This window comes from Acipenser ruthenus, chromosome 35, assembly GCF_902713425.1.
Source record: "Acipenser ruthenus chromosome 35, fAciRut3.2 maternal haplotype, whole genome shotgun sequence".
In the NCBI taxonomy this organism is placed as follows: Eukaryota; Metazoa; Chordata; class Actinopteri; order Acipenseriformes; family Acipenseridae; genus Acipenser; species Acipenser ruthenus.
The window spans coordinates 7,043,517-7,056,338 of NC_081223.1; the positions used below are offsets into that span (position 1 = coordinate 7,043,517).

The following is a 12,822-nucleotide window of genomic DNA, read 5'->3' on the forward strand; positions in this document are numbered from 1 at the left end:
AATCTGTGTCCCGATGCAGCAGCGCTGTGTGCTGTGGCTCGAGCTTGTTTGACGAGGCAGATAATGCAAAAATGCCAATACTTGCTTTTGTATCACGCGACAAACTTAAGGTATGCTTTAACGGCTTGGCTGTCTCGGGTTAGTTTGTATTGTTAATGTAACACCTCGTTGTTGCCCAGTCATTGTTTCATATGAAGTAGAGCTTGCCAGTTGGGGGCGACGGTCTGCTAATAAAAGTTAAGACTATATTTGCAAGGATCATTTCTAGAATGAAACACGTTTTGAAGGGATTGGTCTCGGTATCCACCAGGAGGAGTGGCAGTGTTTTCTTCTGAGCACCGATCTGACAATGAGTGTTGTTATCGGGAACCTACTCGCTGCAAGGAATGACCACTTCAATCTTCAGTCGGGGGTTGCTGAAGGAAGGGGACACATTTTGAGTGTGTATCTCATTCCGGTAGAAACGTAGAAAAAAGAAACCATCAAGCCCACAATTGTTCAGTTGTTTAAATCAATAACCACATTTAAATTGATCATTGCTAATGTCAAAACAATTTAAGAACACTTTAAATAGGGCTTGACTAATATAAAAATATAGCAATGTCTTTTGCACTACGCAGGACTAGATTGAGTTTAAAATAGACATTACATCTGAAAATAACTTGTGCTTACCCCCACTTACAAGGAAGCTGTCAACCTTTGTATTCGTCCTCATAACGTGTTAGAAAATGTAAACAGCAGTTGGAGAATACCGAAGTCGATCATCCTAGCATGTTAAACGAGGGCATTTCTCATGTAAGCTACTTCCACTAATAGATCGTTTATACTGTTCTCAATGGTCCGCATCCCAGCCTGAGACCACGATCCAGTGGCAGTCGGAGATGTTTTTCAAAGTAATATGTTATTTGAAATATTAAAACAATCTTTAGTTAAATAACACATGTTTCTACACAAAATATTTTTCAGTGACTTCGACAAGTAGCCAGTTTACAACAAAAATGCAATCTGTGTTAGGAACGCTATTTTAGTCCGATTTAAAATGGAAATGAAAATGGTATTGAGTGCTGACAAGAGTTTGGTATCAGCTGTTGATTTCCTTGAAACAATCTTTTATAGTAAAATGAACAAATTGATGCATTTAAAAAATAAGTAAAAGTGAACTGTCAGAAGTGGGATTTGAACCCACGCCTCCATTCGGAGACCAGAACACACAATTCTTTGGAAAGACAGCGTCCTTGAGTCTGGCGCCTTAGACCACTCGGCCATTCTGACAAGCTGCGTATGCGTTAGTAGAAAACCGCATTATTTCATTTCAGCACAGACTAGGGTTGTCTATTGTATCAAGGCCCGATTGGGTTTATTACGCACATACTAACTTGCTCCATGAATGATGTAATGACAAGTGTAAAAAAAGAAACAGATTGAAGCCAACCCACGAAAGTAAGATTCTTTATTTCAATATCGGTATAGCTTTAAAGGATGCACGCATTTTACAATAGCAATTGTTATATGACAATGACCAATAAGTAATTGTGTTGCAATACTTTATACAATGTGAACAGAATCAGACATTGCTCCGTTGCCTCGAAGAAACATCTACAATTTGTATTTAAAAAGGACGCCCAACGTGGGGCTCGAACCCACGACCCTGAGATTAAGAGTCTCATGCTCTACCGACTGAGCTAGCCGGGCTGTCGGGAGAAAGTTTCTTTCTTTGAGGCGGGGTGAGAGAGGAAGTACCGACAGGTGCGTGGGACCTGAGATTCGGTGTGCTGCTGCTGTAGATGAGTGTTCTGGAGACGCGCTGTGTCTGTGTCTGCGGTGTTACAGCCGTGTGAGTATATTCCAAAAGTAAAGTGTTGGATAATTCGAGAGCTAGTCTGTTGAATAAAGCTCTGAGACGTGTGGTTAAATCCCGGTCTCATCAATTTTGTTTTGTTAGATTAAAAGTGTTCCAGCAGCAGGTAAATGTCCCCACACCTTTTGGTTCTGTTTACTTATGCTACACCGCTGCTAAACCTGAACGTTGCTGCTAATTATCTTAACTAAACTTGTATTGTTGTTGAATTGCTCTAATATAGTTAAACCTCTAATGTTGCAGCTAACGTTCCCTAATACTGTTAAAACTTGTGTGTATTAACAATCTGGCTTTTGTTGTTGTACCCTTGCTGCGAAGAGCTGTTTCCAATCACCTAGCACTCTTAAAGAGAAGTGTAATCGCTGCTATATGTTGGTCTAATACCCCATGCTTTTAAAATGTGGCTATTGGCTGGCTTTATTCAATTTCCCCTCCTTGTTTTTAGTACAACTTTAATACATTGTATTGTTAGTTATTTGAACTGATTTATGTGACTCATGGATCATTGTAATAAAGCTTTGTGAATTGTTATTCTGCCTTTGTCATTCTGTTGTCATTCCTATTCCAAACCTTTTAATTAATTTTTAGTAGTGTCGGTATTAGGACTCTCACTGGGTGTCACTGGGTGTGGCTGCTACAATCCCATATAGAATGCGACAAAACAGGTCGCCCTCCTTCATATAAACAGAAAAAGAATAAGTACACACACACACACGAGTTGATTTACTGCAGCGTCAGAAATCGGAGGTTCAGCAGTGTACTGCAATGTTGTGAAAAGACGTGTCTAATTCAGGATGGTTGAGCGAGCTATGGCGCAGCGTTCAGATCACAGTTACCCTGGAAGCGTGGCTTCGAATTCCATTTCTGACAGCTCTGTTTGTTCATTAACCACTCAGCCACGGCTACATGCTCTCACGGTTTTCCGTGAAAACAGCCGTATTATTGTCAAAAGAAGCAAACGACACCCGCAGTAATGCTGCAGATGGCAGTATAGGCTAAATAATGAACCCAAGTCAAATGCCTTTGTTGAAACTCTATCAGATTTGTACAAGTCAAGCACACGTGGGAAATAATAATACCATATCCTTTCTGCCAACGTTCATAATAATGAATACATCCTTATTTCAAAATACGTAGCTATTTAACTGATCTTTTCAAAACACCCATACACAAAAGCCTTATTTCTACTGAAAAACTAACTTGCTTCATGGCTGCTGCTACAGCACTCGGGCACGTTGTGCCTAGCGTTAGCGGACATAGGAGATAAGAAGACCTACAAAATATCACGCGCTGCAGTTTTTCAGTCCGGGGATTATTACAAATTAGCAGACTGTGCATTAAAATACACATGCATGGTGGGCGTCTCTGTTACAAAGAATTGTCACACTTTGTATTTATCTCCATAATGCGCAGGGACAAAATACGCAGATACTTTAAAATTATTTGGAGAATGCGGGCATCGATCCCGCTACTTCTCGCATGCTAAGCGAGCGCTCTACCATTTGAGCTAAATCCCCTTTAATGGTGCCAGGGATTCTCATAGGCTTCATCGCAGCTTGATACGAGCAAATCAGATTGTCAGTTGTTTTTTTATTTTTATTTTGGCAATGTAGTCTGTGATTGCAAATTTAAAAAAATAATTTAATTAACTAAATAGCAAGTATTTCGACTAGAGGTATGTTTTCAATTTCTTTAAAAAGTAGTCTCAGCTCGTTTATTCAGTCGCTTAGAAATCCACAATCTGTGTCCCGATGCAGCAGCGCTGTGTGCTGTGGCTCGAGCTTGTTTGACAAGGCAGATAATGCAAAAATGCCAATACTTGCTTTTGTATCACGCGACAAACTTAAGGTATGCTTTAACGGCTTGGCTGTCTCGGGTTAGTTTGTATTGTTAATGTAACACCTCGTTGTTGCCCAGTCATTGTTTCATATGAAGTAGAGCTTGCCAGTTGGGGGCGACGGTCTGCTAATAAAAGTTAAGACTATATTTGCAAGGGTCATTTCTAGAATGAAACACGTTTTGAAGGGATTGGTCTCGGTATCCACCAGGAGGAGTGGCAGTGTTTTCTTCTGAGCACCGAGCTGACAATGAGTGTTGTTATCGGGAACCTACTCGCTGCAAGGAATGACCACTTCAATCTTCAGTCGGGGGTTGCTAAAGGAAGGGGACACATTTTGAGTGTGTATCTCATTCCGGTAGAAACGTAGAAAAAAGAAACCATCAAGCCCACAATTGTTCAGTTGTTTAAATCAATAACCACATTTAAATTGATCATTGCTAATGTCAAAACAATTTAAGAACACTTTAAATAGGGCTTGACTAATATAAAAATATAGCAATGTCTTTTGCACTACGCAGGACTAGATTGAGTTTAAAATAGACATTACATCTGAAAATAACTTGTGCTTACCCCCACTTACAAGGAAGCTGTCAACCTTTGTATTCGTCCTCATAACGTGTTAGAAAATGTAAACAGCAGTTGGAGAATACCGAAGTCGATCATCCTAGCATGTTAAACGAGGGCATTTCTCATGTAAGCTACTTCCACTAATAGATCGTTTATACTGTTCTCAATGGTCCGCATCCCAGCCTGAGACCACGATCCAGTGGCAGTCGGAGATGTTTTTCAAAGTAATATGTTATTTGAAATATTAAAACAATCTTTAGTTAAATAACACATGTTTCTACACAAAATATTTTTCAGTGACTTCGACAAGTAGCCAGTTTAGAACAAAAATGCAATCTGTGTTAGGAACGCTGTTTTAGTCCGATTTAAAATGGAAATTAAAATGGTATTGAGTGCTGACAAGAGTTTGGTATCAGCTGTTGATTTCCTTGAAACAATCTTTTATAGTAAAATGAACAAATTGATTCATTTAAAAAATAAGTAAAAGTGAACTGTCAGAAGTGGGATTTGAACCCACGCCTCCATTCGGAGACCAGAACACACAATTCTTTGGAAAGACAGTGTCCTTGAGTCTGGCGCCTTAGACCACTCGGCCATTCTGACAAGCTGCGTATGTTTTAGTAGAAAACCGCATTATTTCATTTCAGCACAGACTAGGGTTGTCTATTGTATCAAGGCCCGATTGGGTTTATTACGCACATACTAACTTGCTCCATGAATGATGTAATGACAAGTGTAAAAAAAGAATCAGATTGAAGCCAACCCACGAAAGTAAGATTCTTTATTTCAATATCGGTATAGCTTTAAAGGATGCACGCATTTTACAATAGCAATTGCTATATGACAATGACCAATAAGTAATTGTGTTGCAATACTTTATACAATGTGAACAGAATCAGACATTGCTCCGTTGCCTCGAAGAAACATCTACAATTTGTATTTAAAAAGGACGCCCAACGTGGGGCTCGAACCCACGACCCTGAGATTAAGAGTCTCATGCTCTACCGACTGAGCTAGCCGGGCTGTCGGGAGAAAGTTTCTTTCTTTGAGGCGGGGTGAGAGAGGAAGTACCGACAGGTGCGTGGGACCTGAGATTCGGTGTGCTGCTGCTGTAGATGAGTGTTCTGGAGACGCGCTGTGTCTGTGTCTGCGGTGTTACAGCCGTGTGAGTATATTCCAAAAGTAAAGTGTTGGATAATTCGAGAGCTAGTCTGTTGAATAAAGCTCTGAGACGTGTGGTTAAATCCCGGTCTCATCAATTTTGTTTTGTTAGATTAAAAGTGTTCCAGCAGCAGGTAAATGTCCCCACACCTTTTGGTTCTGTTTACTTTTGCTACACCGCTGCTAAACCTGAACGTTGCTGCTAATTATCTTAACTAAACTTGTATTTTTGTTGAATTGGTCTAATATAGTTAAACCTGTAATGTTGCAGCTAACGTTCCCTAATACTGTTAAAACTTGTGTGTATTAACAATCTGGCTTTTGTTGTTGTACCCTTGCTGCGAAGAGCTGTTTCCAGTCACCTAGCACTCTTAAAAAGAAGTGTAATCGCTGCTATATGTTGGTCTATTACCCCATGCTTTTAAAATGTGGCTATTGGCTGGCTTTATTCAATTTCCCCTCCTTGTTTTTAGTACAACTTTAATACATTGTATTGTTAGTTATTTGAACTGATTTATGTGACTCATGGATCATTGTAATAAAGCTTTGTGAATTGTTATTCTGCCTTTGTCATTCTGTTGTCATTCCTATTCCAAACCTTTTAATTAATTTTTAGTAGTGTCGGTATTAGGACTCTCACTGGGTGTCACTGGGTGTGGCTGCTACAATCCCATATAGAATGCGACAAAACAGGTCGCCCTCCTTCATATAAACAGAAAAAGAATAAGTACACACACACACGAGTTGATTTACTGCAGCGTCAGACATCGGAGGTTCAGCAGTGTACTGCAATGTTGTAAAAAGACGTGTCTAATTCAGGATGGTTGAGCGAGCGATGGCGCTGCGTTCAGATCACAGTTACCCTGGAAGCGTGGCTTCGAATTCCATTTCTGAAAGCTCTGTTTGTTCATTAACCACTCAGCCACGGCTACATGCTCTCACGGTTTTCCGTGAAAACAGCCGTATTATTGTCAAAAGAAGCAAACGACACCCGCAGTAATGCTGCAGATGGCAGTATAGGCTAAATAATGAACCCAAGTCAAATGCCTTTGTTGAAACTATCAGATTTGTACAAGTCAAGCACACGTGGGAAATAATAATACCATATTCTTTCTGCCAACGTTCATAATAATGAATACATCCTTATTTCAAAATACGTAGCTATTTAACTGATCTTTTCAAAACACCCATACACAAAAGCCTTATTTCTACTGAAAAACTAACTTGCTTCATGGCTGCTGCTACAGCACTCGGGCACGTTGTGCCTAGCGTTAGCGGACATAGGAGATAAGAAGACCTACAAAATATCACGCGCTGCAGTTTTTCAGTCCGGGGATTATTACAAATGAGCAGACTGTGCATTAAAATACACATGCATGGTGGGCGTCTCTGTTACAAAGAATTGTCACACTTTGTATTTATCTCCATAATGCGCCGGGACAAAATACGCAGATACTTTAAAATTATTTGGAGAATGCGGGCATCGATCCCGCTACTTCTCGCATGCTAAGCGAGCGCTCTACCATTTGAGCTAATTCCCCTTTAATGGTGCCAGGGATTCTCATAGGCTTCATCGCAGCTTGATACGAGCAAATCAGATTGTCAGTTGTTTTTTATTTTTATTTTGGCAATGTAGTCTGTGATTGCAAATTGAAAAAAATAATTTAATTAACTAAATAGCAAGTATTTCGACTAGAGGTATGTTTTCAATTTCTTTAAAAAGTAGTCTCAGCTCGTTTATTCAGTCGCTTAGAAATCCACAATCTGTGTCCCGATGCAGCAGCGCTGTGTGCTGTGGCTCGAGCTTGTTTGACGAGGCAGACGATGCAAAAATGCCAATACTTGCTTTTGTATCACGCGACAAACTTAAGGTATGCTTTAACGGCTTGGCTGTCTCGAGTTAGTTTGTATTGTTAATGTAACACCTCGTTGTTGCCCAGTCATTGTTTCATATGAAGTAGAGCTTGCCAGTTGGGGGCGACGGTCTGCTAATAAAAGTTAAGACTATATTTGCAAGGATCATTTCTAGAATGAAACACGTTTTGAATGGATTGGTCTCGGTATCCACCAGGAGGAGTGGCAGTGTTTTCTTCTGAGCACCGATCTGACAATGAGTGTTGTTATCGGGAACCTACTCGCTGCAAGGAATGACCACATCAATCTTCAGTCGGGGGTTGCTGAAGGAAGGGGACACATTTTGAGTGTGTATCTCATTCCGGTAGAAACGTAGAAAAAAGAAACCATCAAGCCCACAATTGTTCAGTTGTTTAAATCAATAACCACATTTAAATTGATCATTGCTAATGTCAAAACAATTTAAGAACACTTTAAATAGGGCTTGACTAATATAAAAATATAGCAATGTCTTTTGCACTACGCAGGACTAGATTGAGTTTAAAATAGACATTACATCTGAAAATAACTTGTGCTTACCCCCACTTACAAGGAAGCTGTCAACCTTTGTATTCGTCCTCATAACGTGTTAGAAAATGTAAACAGCAGTTGGAGAATACCGAAGTCGATCATCCTAGCATGTTAAACGAGGGCATTTCTCATGTAAGCTACTTCCACTAATAGATCGTTTATACTGTTCTCAATGGTCCGCATCCCAGCCTGAGACCACGATCCAGTGGCAGTCGGAGATGTTTTTCAAAGTAATATGTTATTTGAAATATTAAAACAATCTTTAGTTAAATAACACATGTTTCTACACAAAATATTTTTCAGTGACTTCGACAAGTAGCCAGTTTAGAACAAAAATGCAATCTGTGTTAGGAACGCTGTTTTAGTCCGATTTAAAATGGAAATTAAAATGGTATTGAGTGCTGACAAGAGTTTGGTATCAGCTGTTGATTTCCTTGAAACAATCTTTTATAGTAAAATGAACAAATTGATTCATTTAAAAAATAAGTAAAAGTGAACTGTCAGAAGTGGGATTTGAACCCACGCCTCCATTCGGAGACCAGAACACACAATTCTTTGGAAAGACAGCGTCCTTGAGTCTGGCGCCTTAGACCACTCGGCCATTCTGACAAGCTGTGTTTGCATTAGTAGAAAACCGCATTATTTCATTTCAGCACAGACTAGGGTTGTCTATTGTATCAAGGCCCGATTGGGTTTATTACGCACATACTAACTTGCTCCATGAATGATGTAATGACAAGTGTAAAAAAAGAATCAGATTGAAGCCAACCCACGAAAGTAAGATTCTTTATTTCAATATCGGTATAGCTTTAAAGGATGCACGCATTTTACAATAGCAATTGCTATATGACAATGACCAATAAGTAATTGTGTTGCAATACTTTATACAATGTGAACAGAATCAGACATTGCTCCGTTGCCTCGAAGAAACATCTACAATTTGTATTTAAAAAGGACGCCCAACGTGGGGCTCGAACCCACGACCCTGAGATTAAGAGTCTCATGCTCTACCGACTGAGCTAGCCGGGCTGTCGGGAGAAAGTTTCTTTCTTTGAGGCGGGGTGAGAGAGGAAGTACCGACAGGTGCGTGGGACCTGAGATTCGGTGTGCTGCTGCTGTAGATGAGTGTTCTGGAGACGCGCTGTGTCTGTGTCTGCGGTGTTACAGCCGTGTGAGTATATTCCAAAAGTAAAGTGTTGGATAATTCGAGAGCTAGTCTGTTGAATAAAGCTCTGAGACGTGTGGTTAAATCCCGGTCTCATCAATTTTGTTTTGTTAGATTAAAAGTGTTCCAGCAGCAGGTAAATGTCCCCACACCTTTTGGTTCTGTTTACTTATGCTACAGCGCTGCTAAACCTGAACGTTGCTGCTAATTATCTTAACTAAACTTGTATTGTTGTTGAATTGCTCTAATATAGTTAAAACTGTAATGTTGCAGCTAACGTTCCCTAATACTGTTAAAACTTGTGTGTATTAACAATCTGGCTTTTGTTGTTGTACCCTTGCTGCGAAGAGCTGTTTCCAATCACCTAGCACTCTTAAAGAGAAGTGTAATCGCTGCTATATGTTGGTCTAATACCCCATGCTTTTAAAATGTGGCTATTGGCTGGCTTTATTCAATTTCCCCTAATTGTTTTTAGTACAACTTTAATACATTGTATTGTTAGTTATTTGAACTGATTTATGTGACTCATGGATCATTGTAATAAAGCTTTGTGAATTGTTATTCTGCCTTTGTCATTCTGTTGTCATTCCTATTCCAAACCTTTTAATTAATTTTTAGTAGTGTCGGTATTAGGACTCTCACTGGGTGTCACTGGGTGTGGCTGCTACAATCCCATATAGAATGCGACAAAACAGGTCGTCCTCCTTCATATAAACAGAAAAAGAATAAGTACACACACACACACGAGTTGATTTACTGCAGCGTCAGACATCGGAGGTTCAGCAGTGTACTGCAATGTTGTGAAAAGACGTGTCTAATTCAGTATGGTTGAGCGAGCTATGGCGCTGCGTTCAGATCACAGTTACCCTGGAAGCGTGGCTTCGAATTCCATTTCTGACAGCTCTGTTTGTTCATTAACCACTCAGCCACGGCTACATGCTCTCACGGTTTTCCGTGAAAACAGCCGTATTATTGTCAAAAGAAGCAAACGACACCCGCAGTAATGCTGCAGGTGGCAGTATAGGCTAAATAATGAACCCAAGTCAAATGCCTTTGTTGAAACTCTATCAGATTTGTACAAGTCAAGCACACGTGGGAAATAATAATACCATATCCTTTCTGCCAACGTTCATAATAATGAATACATCCTTATTTCAAAATACGTAGCTATTTAACTGATCTTTTCAAAACACCCATACACAAAAGCCTTATTTCTACTGAAAAACTAACTTGCTTCATGGCTGCTGCTACAGCACTCGGGCACGTTGTGCCTAGCGTTAGCGGACATAGGAGATAAGAAGACCTACAAAATATCACGCGCTGCAGTTTTTCAGTCCGGGGATTATTACAAATTAGCAGACTGTGCATTAAAATACACATGCATGGTGGGCGTCTCTGTTACAAAGAATTGTCACACTTTGTATTTATCTCCATAATGCGCCGGGACAAAATACGCAGATACTTTAAAATTATTTGGAGAATGCGGGCATCGATCCCGCTACTTCTCGCATGCTAAGCGAGCGCTCTACCATTTGAGCTAATTCCCCTTTAATGGTGCCAGGGATTCTCATAGGCTTCATCGCAGCTTGATACGAGCAAATCAGATTGTCAGTTGTTTTTTATTTTTATTTTGGCAATGTAGTCTGTGATTGCAAATTGAAAAAAATAATTTAATTAACTAAATAGCAAGTATTTCGACTAGAGGTATGTTTTCAATTTCTTTAAAAAGTAGTCTCAGCTCGTTTATTCAGTCGCTTAGAAATCCACAATCTGTGTCCCGATGCAGCAGCGCTGTGTGCTGTGGCTCGAGCTTGTTTGACGAGGCAGACGATGCAAAAATGCCAATACTTGCTTTTGTATCACGCGACAAACTTAAGGTATGCTTTAACGGCTTGGCTGTCTCGAGTTAGTTTGTATTGTTAATGTAACACCTCGTTGTTGCCCAGTCATTGTTTCATATGAAGTAGAGCTTGCCAGTTGGGGGCGACGGTCTGCTAATAAAAGTTAAGACTATATTTGCAAGGATCATTTCTAGAATGAAACACGTTTTGAATGGATTGGTCTCGGTATCCACCAGGAGGAGTGGCAGTGTTTTCTTCTGAGCACCGATCTGACAATGAGTGTTGTTATCGGGAACCTACTCGCTGCAAGGAATGACCACATCAATCTTCAGTCGGGGGTTGCTGAAGGAAGGGGACACATTTTGAGTGTGTATCTCATTCCGGTAGAAACGTAGAAAAAAGAAACCATCAAGCCCACAATTGTTCAGTTGTTTAAATCAATAACCACATTTAAATTGATCATTGCTAATGTCAAAACAATTTAAGAACACTTTAAATAGGGCTTGACTAATATAAAAATATAGCAATGTCTTTTGCACTACGCAGGACTAGATTGAGTTTAAAATAGACATTACATCTGAAAATAACTTGTGCTTACCCCCACTTACAAGGAAGCTGTCAACCTTTGTATTCGTCCTCATAACGTGTTAGAAAATGTAAACAGCAGTTGGAGAATACCGAAGTCGATCATCCTAGCATGTTAAACGAGGGCATTTCTCATGTAAGCTACTTCCACTAATAGATCGTTTATACTGTTCTCAATGGTCCGCATCCCAGCCTGAGACCACGATCCAGTGGCAGTCGGAGATGTTTTTCAAAGTAATATGTTATTTGAAATATTAAAACAATCTTTAGTTAAATAACACATGTTTCTACACAAAATATTTTTCAGTGACTTCGACAAGTAGCCAGTTTAGAACAAAAATGCAATCTGTGTTAGGAACGCTGTTTTAGTCCGATTTAAAATGGAAATTAAAATGGTATTGAGTGCTGACAAGAGTTTGGTATCAGCTGTTGATTTCCTTGAAACAATCTTTTATAGTAAAATGAACAAATTGATTCATTTAAAAAATAAGTAAAAGTGAACTGTCAGAAGTGGGATTTGAACCCACGCCTCCATTCGGAGACCAGAACACACAATTCTTTGGAAAGACAGCGTCCTTGAGTCTGGCGCCTTAGACCACTCGGCCATTCTGACAAGCTGTGTTTGCATTAGTAGAAAACCGCATTATTTCATTTCAGCACAGACTAGGGTTGTCTATTGTATCAAGGCCCGATTGGGTTTATTACGCACATACTAACTTGCTCCATGAATGATGTAATGACAAGTGTAAAAAAAGAATCAGATTGAAGCCAACCCACGAAAGTAAGATTCTTTATTTCAATATCGGTATAGCTTTAAAGGATGCACGCATTTTACAATAGCAATTGCTATATGACAATGACCAATAAGTAATTGTGTTGCAATACTTTATACAATGTGAACAGAATCAGACATTGCTCCGTTGCCTCGAAGAAACATCTACAATTTGTATTTAAAAAGGACGCCCAACGTGGGGCTCGAACCCACGACCCTGAGATTAAGAGTCTCATGCTCTACCGACTGAGCTAGCCGGGCTGTCGGGAGAAAGTTTCTTTCTTTGAGGCGGGGTGAGAGAGGAAGTACCGACAGGTGCGTGGGACCTGAGATTCGGTGTGCTGCTGCTGTAGATGAGTGTTCTGGAGACGCGCTGTGTCTGTGTCTGCGGTGTTACAGCCGTGTGAGTATATTCCAAAAGTAAAGTGTTGGATAATTCGAGAGCTAGTCTGTTGAATAAAGCTCTGAGACGTGTGGTTAAATCCCGGTCTCATCAATTTTGTTTTGTTAGATTAAAAGTGTTCCAGCAGCAGGTAAATGTCCCCACACCTTTTGGTTCTGTTTACTTATGCTACAGCGCTGCTAAACCTGAACGTTGCTGCTAATTAT

The 12,822-nt window shown here is 40.0% G+C and overlaps 12 non-coding genes across 12 annotated transcripts; 4 read left to right on the forward strand and 8 right to left on the reverse strand.

Annotated features, from left to right (window-relative positions):
• Nucleotides 1-239: 239 nt before the first annotated feature.
• On the forward strand, nucleotides 240-445 carry LOC131705555 (small nucleolar RNA U3). The gene has a single exon (XR_009310509.1). It is a non-coding gene; the product is annotated as a small nucleolar RNA U3 (small nucleolar RNA).
• Nucleotides 446-1,161: 716 nt separating this feature from the next.
• Nucleotides 1,162-1,272, reverse strand: trnal-caa (transfer RNA leucine (anticodon CAA)). The gene is made up of 2 exons: nucleotides 1,235-1,272; nucleotides 1,162-1,207 (listed from the first exon to the last, which is right to left on the reverse strand). It is a non-coding gene; the product is annotated as a tRNA-Leu (tRNA).
• A 347-nt stretch (nucleotides 1,273-1,619) lies between these two features.
• trnak-cuu (transfer RNA lysine (anticodon CUU)) lies at nucleotides 1,620-1,692 on the reverse strand. The gene has a single exon. It is a non-coding gene; the product is annotated as a tRNA-Lys (tRNA).
• Nucleotides 1,693-3,835: 2,143 nt separating this feature from the next.
• On the forward strand, nucleotides 3,836-4,041 carry LOC131705514 (small nucleolar RNA U3). The gene has a single exon (XR_009310467.1). It is a non-coding gene; the product is annotated as a small nucleolar RNA U3 (small nucleolar RNA).
• Nucleotides 4,042-4,757: 716 nt separating this feature from the next.
• Nucleotides 4,758-4,868, reverse strand: trnal-caa (transfer RNA leucine (anticodon CAA)). Its single transcript has 2 exons — nucleotides 4,831-4,868; nucleotides 4,758-4,803 (listed from the first exon to the last, which is right to left on the reverse strand). It is a non-coding gene; the product is annotated as a tRNA-Leu (tRNA).
• A 347-nt stretch (nucleotides 4,869-5,215) lies between these two features.
• Nucleotides 5,216-5,288, reverse strand: trnak-cuu (transfer RNA lysine (anticodon CUU)). Its single transcript has one exon. It is a non-coding gene; the product is annotated as a tRNA-Lys (tRNA).
• A 2,138-nt stretch (nucleotides 5,289-7,426) lies between these two features.
• On the forward strand, nucleotides 7,427-7,632 carry LOC131705553 (small nucleolar RNA U3). Its single transcript, XR_009310506.1, has one exon. It is a non-coding gene; the product is annotated as a small nucleolar RNA U3 (small nucleolar RNA).
• Nucleotides 7,633-8,348: 716 nt separating this feature from the next.
• Nucleotides 8,349-8,459, reverse strand: trnal-caa (transfer RNA leucine (anticodon CAA)). Its single transcript has 2 exons — nucleotides 8,422-8,459; nucleotides 8,349-8,394 (listed from the first exon to the last, which is right to left on the reverse strand). It is a non-coding gene; the product is annotated as a tRNA-Leu (tRNA).
• A 347-nt stretch (nucleotides 8,460-8,806) lies between these two features.
• Nucleotides 8,807-8,879, reverse strand: trnak-cuu (transfer RNA lysine (anticodon CUU)). Its single transcript has one exon. It is a non-coding gene; the product is annotated as a tRNA-Lys (tRNA).
• Nucleotides 8,880-11,021: 2,142 nt separating this feature from the next.
• LOC131705554 (small nucleolar RNA U3) lies at nucleotides 11,022-11,227 on the forward strand. The gene has a single exon (XR_009310508.1). It is a non-coding gene; the product is annotated as a small nucleolar RNA U3 (small nucleolar RNA).
• Nucleotides 11,228-11,943: 716 nt separating this feature from the next.
• Nucleotides 11,944-12,054, reverse strand: trnal-caa (transfer RNA leucine (anticodon CAA)). The gene is made up of 2 exons: nucleotides 12,017-12,054; nucleotides 11,944-11,989 (listed from the first exon to the last, which is right to left on the reverse strand). It is a non-coding gene; the product is annotated as a tRNA-Leu (tRNA).
• A 347-nt stretch (nucleotides 12,055-12,401) lies between these two features.
• On the reverse strand, nucleotides 12,402-12,474 carry trnak-cuu (transfer RNA lysine (anticodon CUU)). Its single transcript has one exon. It is a non-coding gene; the product is annotated as a tRNA-Lys (tRNA).
• Nucleotides 12,475-12,822: the final 348 nt, after the last annotated feature.